The sequence below is a fragment of the Patagioenas fasciata genome, chromosome 4, assembly GCF_037038585.1.
Source record: "Patagioenas fasciata isolate bPatFas1 chromosome 4, bPatFas1.hap1, whole genome shotgun sequence".
Taxonomy (NCBI): domain Eukaryota; kingdom Metazoa; phylum Chordata; class Aves; order Columbiformes; family Columbidae; genus Patagioenas; species Patagioenas fasciata.
Genome location: NC_092523.1, coordinates 56,080,666 through 56,099,161, shown reverse-complemented (window position 1 = coordinate 56,099,161; position 18,496 = coordinate 56,080,666). Strand labels below are relative to the sequence as shown.

At 41.9% G+C, this 18,496-nt stretch overlaps 1 protein-coding gene across 2 annotated transcripts in view; it reads right to left on the bottom strand.

The window, feature by feature from the left end:
• The window catches only part of RASGEF1B (RasGEF domain family member 1B), a 141,686-nt gene that overhangs the window by 70,080 nt on the left and 53,110 nt on the right, over positions 1 to 18,496 (bottom strand). For both annotated transcript variants that reach the window (XM_065837788.2, XM_071807937.1), the window contains exon 3: positions 14,114 to 14,201. The gene's annotated coding sequence lies outside the window, so the exon portion shown is untranslated. The remainder of the gene's footprint in view (positions 1 to 14,113; positions 14,202 to 18,496) is intronic.

Here is an 18,496-nt window from a genome sequence, read left to right as displayed (position 1 = left end):
CCTTGAGAGGGATGCTGAAAAAGTGTAAGCTGTTTTCGATTTGAGTCTTTCCAGGGATTTCAGGATTTTCAGAATCAATTTTTAAATCCTTGGTCAGAATATATACTCAAAGCGAGTGATCATGACAGCTTAAAGAATACCCTTAAAACAGATGCCAAGGATGCACAGAGCATCTGGGCCAGTCACAATGGGATGCTTTTGCCAGTTTTTCCCAGTTAGGCTCATTTCAGCCTCTACTACAGTCAGTTCCTGAGATCCTTCAGTCACTCAAAAAATACTGATGGATTGTGTTCCTTTATAGTTTGAGGGGATTATCGTGCACTGAGCACCAGTGTCTACCAAAGCTTTGTACTCCTGCGGGTCTGTTGTACCAGGTCATCGTATTCCCATGGTCCAGTAAACTCTGTTGTCCTTCTCCTCCACCTGGCTGGAGGCAGGGCCCCTCTCAATTGTGTTTTGCACAGTCTCTGGGTATGAAGTAGAGGTTCCTTCAAGAGGATCAGAATCTTTTCTGCCCCTTCTGGAAACTGGAGCAGCCATTTTCCCAGGAGTTTTTCCTTTTAACTCATGTACTCGTTCCTGAAGTTGTGAGGTAAGTCTTCCACCCCACCTCCTCATGTTTTCTCCCTGGTCACATAGGAAGAACCACAATGTGCCTCTTTTTGTGGACTGCTTCTGTCCTCTCTTTTAGGGATTGCTATATTTTGCTATAAGCTGAAAAATAGGTTTGTACAGGTCCTGAGTGGAACTTGTTTTCTCTGAATACTTTGATTTCTTGCAACAGCTTTTCAAACCAGTCATCAGATTTTTCACACAGTTTCTCCACAGTTGAGACACAAGCCTGTAGAGAGCCAGCAAGGCTGTCCTCAAAGTCCTGAAGCTGCTTAAACACATCAGAAATGCTTTGCCTACCTCCAGCTGTCCAGGTCATTGCTGCCAATGACTTAGCATATGCAGGTGGTGCGCTTTGTACAAGCCTGCGCCACAAAGGTCGTGTACAATTGATTCTATCTGGGTCTGTCTCCTCTTGGCTGTTTGGCCCAAAATAGATGATCTCCCGCACAGCTAATTCTCTAAGGAACTGGATACCTCTCTCCATAGCATTCCATTTCCCTGGATTACATATAACATCTTCCTTGAAGGGAAACCTTGCCTTCATGGCTGTCAGGAGTTGGCTCCAGAGGGTGGTGGAGTTCTTCTCTCTTGAAATTGCCCTATCAAGAGTGGCATCCCTTGTCAGAGATCCCAGCTGCTTGGCTTGCCCACCTTCTAGTTCCAGACTGTCAGCTCCATTATCCCAGCATTGGAGCAGCCAGGTTACAACATTCTCCCCTTCACAACGACTAAAGTCTTTTCACATATCTCTCAGTTCACTTGGAGAAAAGGATCGAATGGTCACTTCCTCTCCTCCTTGGGTTGATGATGCCCCCTGGCCATCATCTGCAACACAAGTAGTCTTTCTTGTGACTCTCTTAAAGCCAGCAACTGATGCTGATATGGGCTCACCATCTCTTGATTTATTTCCAGAGTCTAAAAGACTGTCACTAGCATTGGCATAATTAGAGTGGCTGTTGTGGTTACAGCAGCAGCAGCAGTGCCCAGTGTGGGGGGGTGCAGTAGCTGCCTTGTCAGTCTTCGAGGCTGAAGAAGCAATAGTATCTGTGGCCAGTGAGGCAGTGACTTTGGTAGCTTCATTCTGCATGGGAGCTGGAACTGCCTTGGCAGTTGCTTGAGAAGCCACAGTGTCTGTGTTGGGGGGGAGGGCATCAGAAGCTACAGGGGCTATAGCTGTAGCTTTTGCTGCCTTGCTCTGTTTGGAGCGAGCAGCTGTGCCTTTTGCCGAGGTTTCAGCAGATGCAACGCAAGTCTCAGGACTCAAAGATGCAATCCTCCTATTTAACCTCATCTCTCTTATCACTAGCACAAACTGACACACATTCAGCAAGCCTGATAATACCAACAAAGTTCTATCAAAGCTCCAAGGATATTCAAAGCTCTCAAAGACATCTGTAATCTGTCTCAATGAAAAAACGAAGGTATCATTAGTAAGCCTTTCTATAGATTCACTTGTCCATTTAACAAACATGTCGCTGCATTTCTCTTTAATCTCTATGGAGGTTTCTCTAAGTACAACAGTGACGAGTATAAATTTGTTATCGGCTGCAGTATAATGAAATAAACTAGTGCCAAACCACACAGTAAAATCATCACCATCGTCCAGTTTCCAGATATAATACAATGCACGAACCTACTAGTGAAATATGCCCAGAATAAATAAGGTACGGTAGAACACACTTTAGAGAGTAACTCATATAACTTACACCATAGCATCTTTAAATCAATGTAATTCAATCTGCTTTAATACTACTAGATTATGTCCAAAGCACACAGACCCATGAGTATCACAACTCTGAGTTGGCACCGTGCCAAGAAAATTGAAAGTATGTCACAGCAGTAAGAAAACAAAAAATTTCCAAATTTTACCCCTTTTTTGTGCCAAATTTTAACACTTTTGAGCCCCACATTGGGCACCAATCAATCTGTCACTGTTTGATTGCAGGGCAACAATAAACCGTGGCAAATGCTTTGTTAACCCTCTCCCCTTCTCCTCGCCCCCCTCCCCACTAAGGAAAGGCAATAGGAGGGCAAAGAGAGGCACAGAGAGAGAGGACTTGCAAGTTGGAAAAAGTTAAAAATGTTTTACTAATGCTACTAATAAAATAGAGAAAATAATACAAAATATACAAAGCAATCTTGAATTTCCTCGCAAAGCTCAGCATTGCTCCACAGCAGCTGCAGGGTAGTCACCCAGAAGTCCTGGGTTGGACTCTGCAGTGAACCGGAACTGGATTCAAGGATGCAGGGTCTGTCACTAGGCCTCAGATCGCAGGGACAGCAGATAGGGTCCTACCCAGATGCTGGCCATAGAAGAATGAGACCCTTGTGATCTCCCACTTTTATACGAAGTATCACGTGGATGGGATGGAATACTTAGTCGGTCTGTTTCAGTCACCTGTTCAGTTCGCTCCTCCTTGCTTACAGGACGTGCATTCTTATCAGTGACCTTGCATACCATTGCTATGTCTACCAAAACATGTATCCAACTTCAGAAAAGTGCAGTTACTAAGAAGAACTCAGCTGAAAGGAAAATTCACTAAAGGAGAAACTGGTCTTGTTTTTAACCAAAACAGGACAGCTTGTTTTTGTTCAAATGAAGACAGCAGAACTGTTACCAGTTCTGCACTTTCCACTGATACAGAAATTAGTCCCTTAGAGTACTGATCCAGCAAATCAATTGATCTACAAACAGCCCCAGCAAAGCATGCTGCTTTCAATTTAAATAGTAGATATAAAGTTAGATTAAGTCAGATTAAAATGGGCTTACGGCTTCAACCCTCTAGCACCTTGAAACACCACAGTACCGACCTGATGCTGAAAAGCTCCATCTTCCCTACAAACCTCATGAGCCCGTCCCTAAATGACAATAACATCCCAAAAGACTGCACTTCGGATGGAGGAAGTGATTGTGCTAGCTTATTTCTTTCAACTTGTTTCCTAAAATCAGTTAAACCTTCCTTGATTGAGTGCCTAAAATAAACCTGTGAAACAAGTGTGTATAATTCTCCTTTCAAGGGAAAAAGTCTCTCTTTCTTTGTCCACCCCATCACAGGAGAAACAGCATCAACTGCATCAGGTACATATGCCTTGGGAGGCTTGTGTATATTCTCCACAGCCCAGTTCCTTGCAACTAGGGTGAATATTGGAAAGCATAACCGTGGGCATGGGTTTGGGAGGAGAATGATTAAAAAAAAAAATCCTCCTGTTATTTTCATTAAACAACATATTTTAATGACTATGCATTGCAGCACATTTGTTTTAAACGAAACACTCTTGAAGTCCTTGGGTAAATTGAGACTAAATGAAGCATCCATTTAAGAATGCTTATTTATTTATTCAAACTTCTTTACATTCAGGAAAAACAAACAACCACCAACCACCCAGCATATTTCCTGTATTGGCTGGGTAACAAGAGTCTGAGAGGGTCACACACATTCAAAGCTGCTCCTTAAAATAGGAAAGCATCAGCCTTGCCCAAAGCTTTCTGTGCATTTTTGCAAGCAGCAACAAGAAGAAATTATTGTAACTAATAGACATAACAAGCCTGCAAACGGTCTGTGAAAGACAAGAGACTGAAAATATTCACGTGAGGAAACACCACAACAGGAACAACTATACTGCCCTATTAGAAATCTAAAGAAAATACATATGACTTAAGCTGTTTCTGGAAAGATGCCACAAAGTCACTGTGGTGTGCATTGAAAAATCATGAAGCAGTGCCATGAAACCAGTTGTTTCCAATTTGCACGTCTTAAATAGGCAAGTAACTAAAAATGTTTTGCTTTTTCCCCCTCAATCTATTGAGCAGAGTTAGCTCTCATTAGACTACGTGGAAAACCACGCAAGCTTTAGCATCAATGTGAAGTCAGTCCTTTTTTTGCCACTGTACTTCAGCTTTTAGCACTCAGCTCTAATTATTTTAATTGCGTGTTTAGCTGGAATTCATACATACTTTTATCAACTGAGGCATTTAATATTTCCATACTGCAAGTCCCTTGTTGCGTGAACTACACTGTGAAACACATAGTATCATGAAGGGAAATACGAAGTAGACAAAAAGACACTAACTTCAGACCCACATCACTGCTTGAGACCAGATTACATTCCCAACTGCATGGGAGGGAAGATATAATTTTAAATCCGTAGCGACTCTCCCACTGAAGGAAGTAATTGTCTCCTCAAATTAGAGGGTAGAAGATCCTTAGAGAGAGCATTTTCTGCAGAAACTAAAAACACCGTGCTGAAGGTTAAGAATGGGGTGATCATCTTACAGAATAAACATAGCATTTAAAGAAAAGGGCATCTAAGTGCAGGTAAACATTCAGGGCTTGTTCAAAGAGATGCCCAGAGAACCTGAGGGCAGCAGTGTGGAAAAAAACAAACAAACAAACAAACAAACACCACCACCACCACACCAACAAAAAAAAACCCAAACAGACCAAAAAACAATCCATCACTGACTTCTACTGCTGCACTGTTCCACAAAGTCTCAATACTAAGAGGGTGCATAAGCTAGATGTGTGTTGCCTCCCATAAGCCACTGACCACTGCCAGAAAGCACAGAAGAGGAATGGTGCACCTTAAGTCTTACTCCCTACAGTTGCTCTCATGCATCTAGGGTGCGCTGCACTCGTACTACAGGGACACTGATGTGCACTTGTTAGTTTTAAACGATTTTGTTTATGGAAAAACAAAACAAAGTCTATAAGCTATGATGGCTAATGAAAAGCCATGCGCCCGCTTATTTTAAGGCATAGGTGTCAAATTCAATTCACCACAGGCCACATCAGCCTTGCAGTTGCCTTCAAGGGGCCGAATGTCATCTTAGGACTGTAAAAATATAGGAGTAGCTGAGAAGTAGTGAGGCTGATGTGGCCCCTGGTGAAAATGAGTTTGACACCCCTGTTTTAAGGAATACAGCAAGTTCTCTAAAAGGAAGAGAACATGTTTGCCAGAAGCTGGTCACCAAGCAGAATATGCTTTTGCAGGGTTAAGACTATAACTTGGCTAGTCAGAGCAGAAATTAATGTTTGGCTTTGAAGTCGGTAGCAGTCAGAATATTCATGAGTCAAAAGGGCTCTTCCTTCAGAGCCAAACTTGTTTGCTGACATCGGAGCTGAGCAAATTAAGTGAAACAAAAATCAATGACTAAACAAAACTCAGATGGGTTTTAACTCCCAACCCTGAACCATGGTCAAGATCACAACATTTCCACAGAATTGCTACTTACACACTGAAACTGTAAGGTCCTGCACTCAGGGATGTTGCCTTCCCTTGGGATGATTCTACTGCCCCATAAATAACTCAAACAAGAATCAAGCCTAAACAAGCTGATGCTGGGTCTCAAAGCTGTGACTGATCATGCTGCAGGTTTAGGTCCTCCACTCATTTCAAAAACCTCTTGAGGGAACCCAAACATAACTTCTCTGAATTACCTATATATTTGCAAAGACACACCCTCTGAAATCTCACGATGTTCACATATTTTGAAAAACAGGTCAAATGCAAACTACCAACACTAGTCTGACCCAGATCCAACTCCACCATTTTTATTTGGATTTTTTTTTTTTTAATTGCAAGGCCCAAAATACTTGGTGAAAAACTTCATTTTTGTGTGAATTTAATGCATCTCAAATTGGTGGCTCAGTTCTTTACTCAGTGTAGCAACATACTGCATTACTACCCAAACCTATGAAACCAAGCCAGTGTATACCACAAATCAACTTTTCTGTAACCACAACTAAGCACACCTCCATATTCTCTAGGTTAGCACCATTTTCTGTTGTGTTTCACAGGGAAAAGCTGTCTAAGCTACAGGAGCAGAATCTTTTTCTGCATGTCAAAGTTGCCAAAAAAGACACACCACGTCAAACATGGAGAGCACAGAACCCAGGCAGTTTCTCCGTGCTGCCACAGGGGCACTGAACCAGAGACCCCTGGTACTCCATAAGCATGCTAGTGGGGTGTGGGGACTGATACTGCTTGCAAACAGACAAACAGCAGGGGCTCAGCAGCTGGTGGAAAGGAGTACATGGCCTCAGAGCTGATGCCACAATACGCAAAGGCAGTAAGAAGCAAAGCACAGTTAAGAGGAACTGCATTTTCCCTACCAGCCTGAGAGAGAGGAACAGAAAGGTAAGGCTGGCAGAGTGACTGAGCAGCTGTTGTAAAATCTTCTGTAGGGCACAGACTCAGAAAGAAATGTGCCTGGCATGGTGACAACTCCTTATGCCTATGATGGCACTACAGGATGGGAAATACTAAAAGGAAAGGCAAAAGTGGCAGAGGGGGCAACAGGCACTCCCTGTTTCTGTGCCAGTGTCTGTGCTGGTGGGCCATGAAGTAGTGCTCCCATCTTGGTCTCTCTGGTAGAGTTTGTAACTCTACAAGCTGGGTAGGGGGCAGGGAGAGGAGAAGGGGGAAGACGTAGGCAAGGAAACCAAAATGGGCACAGCACTGAATCACTCTTCTGTCACCAGACATTGCATTCTTTCCACAGTCACATGGAGTGATCAGCTGTTTTGGACACGGACACTTGTACTACATGGATGCTCATACCACCTCTCCCACCCCATGCAAGCTGTAAAGACGCTCACACATGGCAATCCCAGAACAGCTATTTCTCTGCAGAACGCACTACCTTCTTGCTTTAAAAGCATCATCTTTAACACAATCACTTCTTATTCTGGTCTGTTAAAACCCTTCAAGTAGCACAGTAGTCCCCTATAAATATACTTTTTGACCTCCCTGTATAGGTTTGTTTATTTGTTTGTTTTATAGCTACTTGAGTTTCTTGTACTGGATTTAGCAATTCTTTTGTTTTTACATAGCTCTTGCAGAAAAAACAAACTGAGGGAAATAACAACACACACACAAAAAAATCACAAAACCAAAAACAAAGTGGAAAAAAAACCAACACCACACACACAAAACCAAACAAACCTCACAAACAACTCACAAACTAAACAAACAAAAAGCTCCCAAACAACAACCAACCAACTCCTTTACAACAGTAGAGTTCAAAAGAAATTAATAATATCCCTGTGATCAGTAGCATTTGGGACTCTTAGAAGTAAATTAAATCCAGCTCACCCACAAAATTTCTTAAGGAAACCTACAGAGTTCTGCAGCTACTAAATACATATTATGCTGCAACACAACCCCCTGCTTTGGTCTCTCCACTTCCTCCTCCTGCTGTCTTTGCTTCAGATTGCTGTTTCCTTTTTATTTTCCCAATCTCGTTAAACCAGAGTGAGGGTTTTCATCACTGTGAATGAGCAATTTTATTTCAAGCCTGTTTTATGGTGCAGGCACTACTGTATTTGGGCAGGCAATGGGCAAACATGTTTGTTGCATTGCAGCCAGCATTCTGCTTTCATGTCTCTGTGGCAGATCCATCACCTGACTAGTTCTTGAGTTTGTCAAGCCAAGTATTCTCTGTAATTCAAGAGCTAGCTAAATTTAGCTCATTCTTCAAACTTAAAATAAAAAGAATAAAAACTTCTTAATTTGCAGACTGTCACCATTTTGGATCTCTCAATGTATCTCTTGAAATGGAATAAGGCAACAGAGTCTACTTGGTCTGATCCCTGATTTGGAGTAACCCCATTTATAGCTGTGCCAGACCAAAGTCCCAAGCTTTCCAATGTACTATCAGGTATGAACTTGATAGTATAAAATTAGGTTTAAGGATTTTCAGCCTCTTTAGTAACCCTTCCCTAGTGCAGCAATCAATTGCAGATGTGCAAAAACCACAGAGCTACATTTCCCAAACAAATAACCCATATTTACCCTGATTTCCACAAGAAAACAGTACTTCTACTTATCAAGGAAGACCAAATACAATTAAGCTGATCTTTGAAAATAATCCCCTCCTAAGACTCCACTATTATCACATCTGTCTATCCAGGACAAACAGCTCTGCCCATCATACCTTATTCCTAGCATGACTCCTCTCAGAAAACTGTCTATGGTCAAATTACAATAACCACCACCTGTGTGAGCTTTCTGTCCACCCTCTCTCCAAACCTCACAGCATCCTAGCAATGCATTGCCTTTTTTTTTTTTCCTTGCACTGCCCATTACTGGTCAGGTGTCTTCATGCTCACGTACACTCACTGTGTCCACCACTCTGTACTCAAGTCTGTGTCACATACACTGTTTAACAAATAAGTCAAAACAAATGACAGCCCAGAGGACTTCAAAGACAGCCTGAAGCCCAGAACTGGCTGATAGCCTGTGTGTACTGGAAAATAAGCATTTTAATTAACCTGACTCTGCTGTAGTTAAGATATATTAGTTATTAATCTGCTACACCCCAACACAGATGCTTTACTCAGTCTTGTGGGATAAGGTGGGCTATGAAATCTAAGAGAAAACTAACTTCTACCAAAGCATGAGATATAAACAGCACAACTTCACCCCTATCTTTGATGAGAAATAATATCACAAGTCCAAGAGGCATTCAGTGACGGGCCCTAGGCCCAGCACAAGCTTGGGGCATAATCAGAAGGTAAACCCACCTATCCTACATGTTATTTCTACTAATGTAGAAAACACAAAACAAAAACAGAAACTCAGAATTGAATGGTCTTCTCAGCCATAGCTTTGCAGAAACAAACTGTCCTTTGAGAGAAGCTGTCCTGCCATGTAATAATGTTAAAAATAAAAAAATTAAAAAAAAAAAATCCAATAAACAAAACCAAACCAAAACAATAAACTCCTTAAGCAGAGAACAAGTAATCCTCTGTGAATTCATTTTGAGAGGCTGTGTTCCCATGGGCATCCTCTGATGTCTAATAATGGGAGATTTCGTACTACAACCTTTCCTTGTGGATTCCCTTCTCTGCTGCTTCATTCATGCGCAACCTGAATTTCCTTAATTCCTCTGTTCTAGATTTTTTTTAAGTTACCTGTTGTTGACAGAGTGAAGAGTCACAAATATATACTAGGCACCAAAAAAGCAACAAATCTCATTTCCCCAGAAAAACAAACTGAAAGGAGACACCATCAGTATTGCTGTTACATAAAACATGTTCAAGTTCGCACACAGTTGCACTCAAATCCAGCAAGTTTTTGAAAGGCTTTTCCTTAATAAAGAGACCAACCAGACATCCTGAAAGAAATCCTCCTAACCAATGGAAGCATTCAGAAAACATTAGAGAAACTTATTTAATTTGAGTCCTCAGAGCAAAGTCCTTCAAAATTATGGAGTGCTGTAGGTAGCAGTCATCTCTCGAAAGATCACCATGTCAAATGATCCATAGTGAACTTGTTTACCGTACCAACCATTTCACAGTTGTCTTAGAGGTCATTCAATCAAACAGAACTGGATATCCCGGTGGAGGCAAGCACCAGAACCTGCGAACTACTACTGTCTCTTGCGTCTGTGCAACTGAAATTTTATTTTAATTTGAGCTTTTATAAGCCACCACGACTATGTCAAAACCAACCACATGTAAATCAGGTACAATCACTTATGTCAGACAACAGCAACTCTAAGACATCTGTCCGCTCATTTGACAAGCTGGAAGACAACCAGTGCCATTCAGGGCTGTCACCAAACTAACACATCCACTGTGAACAGAGGTGGTGCTTTTAGAAACAGAGAGCTGTGACCCAACATCCAAGTCCAAGGGAGTTAATCAATGTCACCAGGGTGAGGCCACTACCAAGACCAATTCTGTAAGAATAAGCATTTCCGGACCATTTTTGTAAAACCCTCTCTCATTCTTGCCTGGAGAGCCTTGCCATCAAAATCTGTAATTTCCACAGTTAATCTCATAACACAGTTCACACATTTTCTGTAACAACTTGTGCACTTTCCAAAGCCAATACGGCACAGACTGTGGGGGTAACCACAGGAAAAGCAACCACAGGCAGAGGAAATAATAATAATGCATATGGTCTCCGCAATTATATGCCTACAGATAAGATCTGATATAGAGGGGTAACTTCATCTGCACTAATCTAGACAATGTTCTTTCCCTAAAGAAGTGAATTAGTACTAGAACTGCAGGGTCAAAGCTATGAGTCAACAACTGTACATTAACTAGACACGAATTTTAATTAGTATAGGAAATATAAGAAAAAAAATGAAAAGCAGATGCATGTGAATTGAGAAAGTCTATTTCCTCTCAGTATAGATTGTCCTTCTGCTACAAAAGCACTAATTCAGAGTTGCAACTAGCATTTCTGAAACTGTCTGCAATTATTCTCCCAGGAACTTGCGCTTAATGTCAGCACAACTGAGGTGGAAAAGGCCTTAACCAGTTAAAGAATGGCTCCTGAGGCTGTTGGCCAGATCAGCCTGTAAACTCTTAGAAGGGTCTCAATACCAGGAGGTATTAGATTCCACTACAAATGCAGTTTTATTAGGCCAAATGCTCAGACAGTGCAACACACAACTACCACTTCAACTTCAGACGAAGCTGACAAGTTCTCCTCACCTGTGAGCATCTGTCCCAAGAGACTGTGGTGGGTTTTTTGTTGTTTTGGAGCAAGGGATCACACACCAAGTAGTGAACATACTGTTTTGTAGTCCTAGTACAGAATCATAACTGACTTGCAGGTATGAAGTTTGGGTAAAATCAGAGATTTAGTATGTACCACACAATGTAGCTTACTCTTTAATTATGAAGAAAGCATCAATCAATACTTTTCTGGGACAGTGGATGCAGGAAAATACCTTTTCACTATTTCTGAATCATTACCTTTCAACATCTACACTGCTTCACTACATCATTTAAACAAATGATCTCTGAATAGTGCTGCCAGTGACCAACAGTGACAAACCCATAAAGCACAAACCAAGGTCCTTTAGAGCATGTACAGCCCACCTTATGTCTGTTAGGCCTGTCTCCTGCTGTTCAGTAAAGACCAGAAACTAAGACCTGCTGAGCACCTTCTGTTCAATTTAGCACAAGACTCAGATGCTTGTCAGCTTTCAGGATTTAGCTCTGAGCTAAACTCTATTTTTTAATCCTTATTAGCACAGAAACTTCCTATCTTTCATGCCAGCAATGCTTTTCATAAGGATATGCCTGATAGTGCTAAAAAATAAAGGTTTGGGAAGGTATTTTGGTTTGTTCATTTTTAATTTCTAACAAAACATGCCTCCTGTTAGAAAAAGGAGTTGTGTCAGAAGTGACCTTTTCTAAGGGAAATTATCTATTCAAGTGGACTTCATCATCTGGAAAAAAACCCAAGTTTTTTAGCTGGCAAAGGTCAGCATTAGTCTCTGTGCCCGAGTCAGCTGCTGCAGTGTTGCCCCCATCAAGCTCACATTATCTCTTGCAGGGCCTGTTCTGTGTGTGGAATGCAAATAACTTGGTGTCTCTCAGCTGACCTGCTATAGTGTATTGTTGAAGGCCACAGTAGGTGATACACCATAGATTGCCTGTACTAAGTCCTTCATTATTTGATCTCAGGATGAGATTTAAGAAAGAATTAATGTTCTGTGCAGCTGCTGCTTTTTCTAGGCTGAAGAGTAAGTGCACAGATGAAACAGAATCACAGAATCATAAAATCACATAATCATTTTGGTTGGAAGAGACCCTCAGGATCATCGAGTCCAACCATAACCTAAACTCTAGCACTAAACCACGTCCCTAAGAACCTCATCTAAACACATTTTAAACCCCTCCAGGGATGGTGACTCCACCACTTCCCTGGGCAGCCTGTTCCAATACCTGACAACCTGTTCTATGAAGAATTTTTTCCTAATATCGAATCTAAACCTCCCCTGGCACAACTTGAGGCCATTTCCTCTTGTCCTATCACTTGCTACTTGGGAGAAGAGACCAACACCCTCCATGCTACAACCTCCTTTCAGGTAGTTGTAGACAGTGATAAGGTCTCCCCTCAGTCTCCTTTTCTCCAGGCTAAACAGCACCCACTTCTCATCAGACTTGTGCTCCAGGCCCCTCACCAGCTTCATCCCCCTCCTCTGCACTCTCTTTAGTATTTCAATGTCCTTCTTACGATGAGGGGCCCAAAACTGAACACAGTATTCAAGGTGCAGCCTCACCAGTGCCTACATATTGTACAGTAGCACAATCATTTCCCTAGTCCTGCTGGCCACACTCTTCCTGATACAAGCCAGGATGCTGTCAGCCTTTGTGGCCACCTGGGCACACTGCTGGTTCATATTCAGCCAGCTGTCATCAACACCCCCAGATTCCCTCTCTGCCAGGCAGCTTTCCAGCCACTCTTCCGTGAGCCTGTAGTGCTGCCTGGGGTTGTTATGACCCAAATGCAGGACCTGGCACTTGGCCTTGTTAAACCTCATACAATGGGCCTCAGCCCAATGATCCAGCCGGTTCCAGATCCCTGTCTATGGCCATCCCACCCTCCAGCAGATTAACACTCCCACTCAATTTGGTGTCATCTGCAAATTTACTAAGGATGCACTCAATCCCCTCTCATCCACATCATTCATAAAAAGATTAAACATAACTGGCCCAATATTGAACCTTGGGGAACACCACTCATGACCAGCCAACAATTGGATTTCGCTCTGTTCACCACAACACTTTGGGCCCAGCCCTCCAGCCAGTTCTTTATCCATTGCAGAGTACACCCATCCAGGCCACGAGCTGCAAAGCTGCTCCAGAAGAATGCTGTGGGATATGGTGTCAAAGGCCTTACTGAAGTCTAAGTACACAACATCCACCTTTCCCTCATCTACTAGTTGGGTCATCTTGTCATAGGAGGAGATCAGGTTGGTCAAACAGGACCTGCCTTTCACAAATCCATGTTGACTGGGCCTGATCATATGGTTCTCTTGTAAGTGCTGTATGATGTTACTCAAGATCATTGGCTCCATAACCTTGCCCAGCACCGAGGTTAGACTGACAGGTATGTAGTTCCCCGGATCGTCCTTCTGGCTCTTCTTGTAGATGAGCGTTACGTTAGCCAACTTCCAGTCAACTGGGACCTCCCCAGTTAGCCAAGATTGCTGGTAGATAATGGAAACTGGCTCAGTGATCACCTCTACCAGCTTCCTCAGTGCCCTTGGGTGTATCCCATTTGGCCCCATAGACTTGTGGGGGTCCAAGTGGTGTAGCAGGTCACTATTTCCCCTTGGATTATTGGGGCTTCAAACTGCTCCCCATCTCTGTCTTCTGGCTCAGGGGGCTGGGTACCTGGAGCACAACTGTTCTGACTGAGGTGAAGAACACTGAGGTGAAGAAGGCATTTAATACCTCACCCTTTACCTCATCCTCTGTCACTCTGTTGCCCTATGCATCCATCAGGGGATGGAGATTTTCCTTAGATTCTCACACACTATGTCATCTTTCTATGCATTTGTACCCTGTGAGAGCAATTCCATCAATCAAAGATAACAGAAATAGTTCTATGCAACAGCTTTCACAAATAGGCAGGCTCCCATCCCTATCCTTAGGAGCATTTGTAAATGCTATAGCTTAATTGCCATGTTAAAACTGTACTGAACCAGCTTCAGCTATGATCTGGGCTAACAAAGAGAGTTTACCTTCAGATTGCTGGTCCACAGTAGTCAACAGGAGGGTTTCCACTCAATGCAGTGTGATTTGGATGACCAGAGAAAGATCCCATATCATCTGGAAAAATGGAGGAAACAAGCTAAAAATCGAGTAACACAGACTTTTTCTCCTCTTACATAATCAAAACATTACACTGTCTGGCTCAGATTGCACGTCACCTACTGATGACAAACTATGTGTTTTGCCCTTTCGGCACTTAAAATGCACATACCCTTCCACCCCAATTACAGCCTCAGTCCTATCAAGGACCGAATATTCTCTCAGATCCTGCTGTTACGCAAATTCCCTTCAAAGCCATCCCTCTTTTTGACTGCAGACATACACAAGACTTGACCTCTCTCCCCAGGGCCCCCGTGAACAGGAAAACATGGCCAGGCAGCGCACTTGAGAAAACAGACCAACTCCCCTTGCCTTTTATCTTATTACAAGGGAGGTTCCAACTAACCAACTCAATCACCACCTTTCAACTACTCAGCCTTGACTGTACACCACACAGTGACACATGTCCCACAGCCCAGAAATCTGGGAACTATCATTTAGTTTATTTAAGAACCTCAGGGAAAAACAAAAAAGCTCCAGCAGCAGCCAACTATGACAGAGGAAATCCAAGACTCCTCCCAGATGACCCAGCCCTCCCACTCACTCTCATTTAAGCAGCAGCATCTCAGCTACAGCATAAATTAACTACCAGAGTGAGTTAGTAGGTTATTAAGCATGGAGAAGCAGTCTAGCCTATTAAGTAGAGAGAGACAGAAACAGAGGCAAAGGAGCAGGTGGAACACAGGCTGTGTTGGGTTGCCAGTGCCCTCCCCAGCTGCAGGGCCACCTTCCTGCCTGGGACCAGCCAGGAAACTGAGCCCTGACTTGCAGAACTCATCAGGGTGTGGTAAGGACATGAACATGGTACAGTCACCAGGGAAACTTTTGCATCAGTGTTCAGTGAAAAGTTACAAAATTTAATTGTCTGCTGAACTCTTATACTGAAATTAGACTTGCTCTTGTGTCTAATAAAAGAATGTCAATATTCACTGTATTTATTGTACAGAGAAATACAGTTCCATTTTACATTTTAAGTTACATTCATAAACTTCTATAATGCTGCTGGTTAAAAATCTATTGTCTTTCTCATCAGAGGTTAAAAAGAATGTCCTGCACACCAAACCAAAACCAACTATGAAGGGTGTGAGATGGTTTAACTGGTTTAATTGAGGCATCTCAATGTTGGAATGAATGCTCACATTGCCCCAGCTTGGCCTATGTCACAGCTGCTGTATCCGTGGGACGTGACAACATAGTTTAATTTAAACCATTTCCAAGTGACTTTCTGAAGATAACGCTCTTTAATACTATGCAAAACTCTGTCAGACAAGGGCATATAAGAAGAAACGAGACAGATAAAATCCCCCAATGCAAAGATGTCTTTCCTAAGTCCTACATTTGAAGTTGCATTTCAAAGCAGTAACAAAGATCAGCAGCAGGTTCTCACACGGTAAAAACTAATGCAGGCTTGAAAATAGTTAGGTGTCAGAAATACATGCTTGACAGGCCAAAGGCTATCAGACTTGGAAAATTTCAGACTTTCACCTTGGTTTGAAACAACCAAAGTGTGATAACTTGTTTGAAAGGCCCTGTTCAGTCCAAATTGAACAAATAACCACTCAAAATACATAGGTAAAGAAAACCTTTGGCATTGTTTGGAAGACAGTAACCTAAAATCAGATTAGAAACTTCTGTTTGTGGATTCAATTGCTGAAATTTCTAGAAAGCACAAAAGTTAAAGCCTAATGTGGAGAGGATTGATCATATACATAGAGCTCCAAAAACTAGGCAGAAAATACATGCATGTGCGTTCTCCAGATGAAGATGGGCTAGAATTGGGAATTAAGGCAGGTACTCAGATGAAGTAAATGAAAAATTAGCAGACCTTCTGTCATTCACACTTTTCTGCTTAATGTCTGTCTGTGGTCTTTTAACATGTTTAGAAAAAAAGATCATGTAGAAACATTGTAAGTACTTTCATCAATTGAAGAGCCAGCAGGAGACTTTATAAGGAGACAGTAAATGGAGCTCATATGGAAGAGTTCGAGAAAAAAGCTTAGCTCAGAGAATCTAAAAGCTCTAAGTATATTCACATGGCTTCATGGTATTCCTTGTCCAATTTCATTTTTTTTTCCACTACAGTTCTCAACGTGACATTAACATCGAGTATGTCACAAGGTGTGTATTTATGATTCCTTTCCACCCCTCAATTAAAAAAAAAAAAATAGCATGACTGCTCCTGTGCCTACAATCTACTTGAGCGAGTCAGGAATGCAGCAGGGAAGGGATAAACAGACCAACAGAAGAAGAAAGGATGAGATTTTTTGTTCCCCTCCTTTCTAACCACTGCAGAATGAGGCTAAAAGAGAAAGGAACTTTCTCTAAGTGCCTGGGGTATCATGCAGATATGAAAAACAGGGCTTCTGACCAATAAAGCAGAGTAAATGTGAAAAGTCATCTGAGAAATACACAGGGCCCAATTCTGACAAACTCTGGAGGAGCTGTGATTTCTCCATGAAATTTATGGTGGGTGCAAGAAACAGTTTTCCTTTTTTTTTTTTTTTTGTCTCAACAGGAGCCATTTCAAGCTGCAGACATGAATGCAAAGTATGAACTTCCTTATCTGCATTCTGCACAGTTAAAATGTTTTGGGGAATCTGAGCCTTGACTACTGCTGCCTGAGGCCTACATGTCTGTGGGAAAACTCAGAACAGAGGAAACCACACCATCCCCAAACAGGTGCCTCTCACCCTGCTTACTGAGCATTCCAAAGAACACTTACTTGACAGCAATTCCTACGCATTTTTCAGCTGTCTTAAGTCTATCCATCCCTCTTTTTTTCCTGGCCAGAAAAACCATTTTCTCACCTTCCCACACAACCCCAACAACATCCCAATAATTCTTGCTTGAACGCAACAAACATAAGTCTATGACTCAAAAAACCCAACATGTGCATATTTACAAGTCTGGATAACAGCCTATTATCTTGTATTTCAGAGTCTTCAGTTTCCAGGAAACTTCTTGAGCTAAATATCCCCATCAATCTTCAATTCAATAAAAGGACAGAATTGCACTGAAGTCCATTCGAAAACACCATTAATTCAGTGACCCCACAGGAGAAACCAAAAAAACTCCAACTTTATATTCCTTACTGTCTTAGTTTAGAGGTCTTGAGATGTTCAAATGAAATTCAAGGCATATGCAGGTGTTAAAAACTAGCAATAATTGCATAGAAATTAAGAAAGCAAATACAGTCTCTTGAGAGGTGCAGCTGTTTCTGGGAACTGAGAGATATTATGCATTTGAAACAACATTAAGAAGTTATTTTACCAAGAGGGGTGATGTTTACGCAACCTATTAGAGAGATCTGAGCACTGGGAAGTTTCCTTTGATGTCAACAGCAGCTGTCAGATGCACCACACCTCTGAAAACAAAGTGCCTGTGATGCTTTGACTTCTGGTGATCTTCCCAAGTGGCCTGTTCAGTTAAAAACTGTCATTTCAGAACAGGAGTTAGTTCCACAGCTGAGTGACTATTCAGATTTTTAGTAGGAACTCTTACATTACAAAACTATTTGTCATGAAATAAAAAGCCAAATTGATTTGTCTGGTATTACTGAGACTAAAATAAGAGACACAGTATGACTGTAGTGCCGTAGCACATATTTGAGCAACTAAAGTATTTTGATTTCGCCACATAATTATGCATTTCATTATGTTGATCACAACAAGGGGTTAAAAGAACTGAATCCTCCAAGAGGTTATTTCTGCGAGTGGTTCACACAAACCCAGTGCTGTTACACCCTCCTCCTCCCTCCACAAAGTGGAAGGTTTCTGTGACTAAGATCCACACTAAGATTGATGAGACTGGATGTTATCTCTTGGATACAGTGAAGAGGTTATGCATGAAGTCAGGAACCACAGATTGGATCCAAAAGCAACACATTCATTTCAGTGAGTCTGAATTGGGCTTTTAGTTAACAACCATCAGAAAGTACAAAGGCCAAGTTCTGCCAAGCCAACACTGAGTGCTACACCTGAATATAAAATGACATTATCAGAGGAGTAAAAAGCTACAACTTTACAGAGATATTTTCAGAAGAGAGCTGCCACATTTACACTGAAATTTCACATCATTGCCACATGTGCAGAATAGAAAAAGATTAAGTATTCAAATGAGATTTTTAGAAAAAAAAAATCAGAAATGCTCATATGGAGTAAAAAGAGTAGTTTGAAGTGAGCCAGAAATGTCTTTAAAGGCTGCTCCTACAAATCCACACAGCTGACTGGACCCTTCCAACATTGCATGCTTCA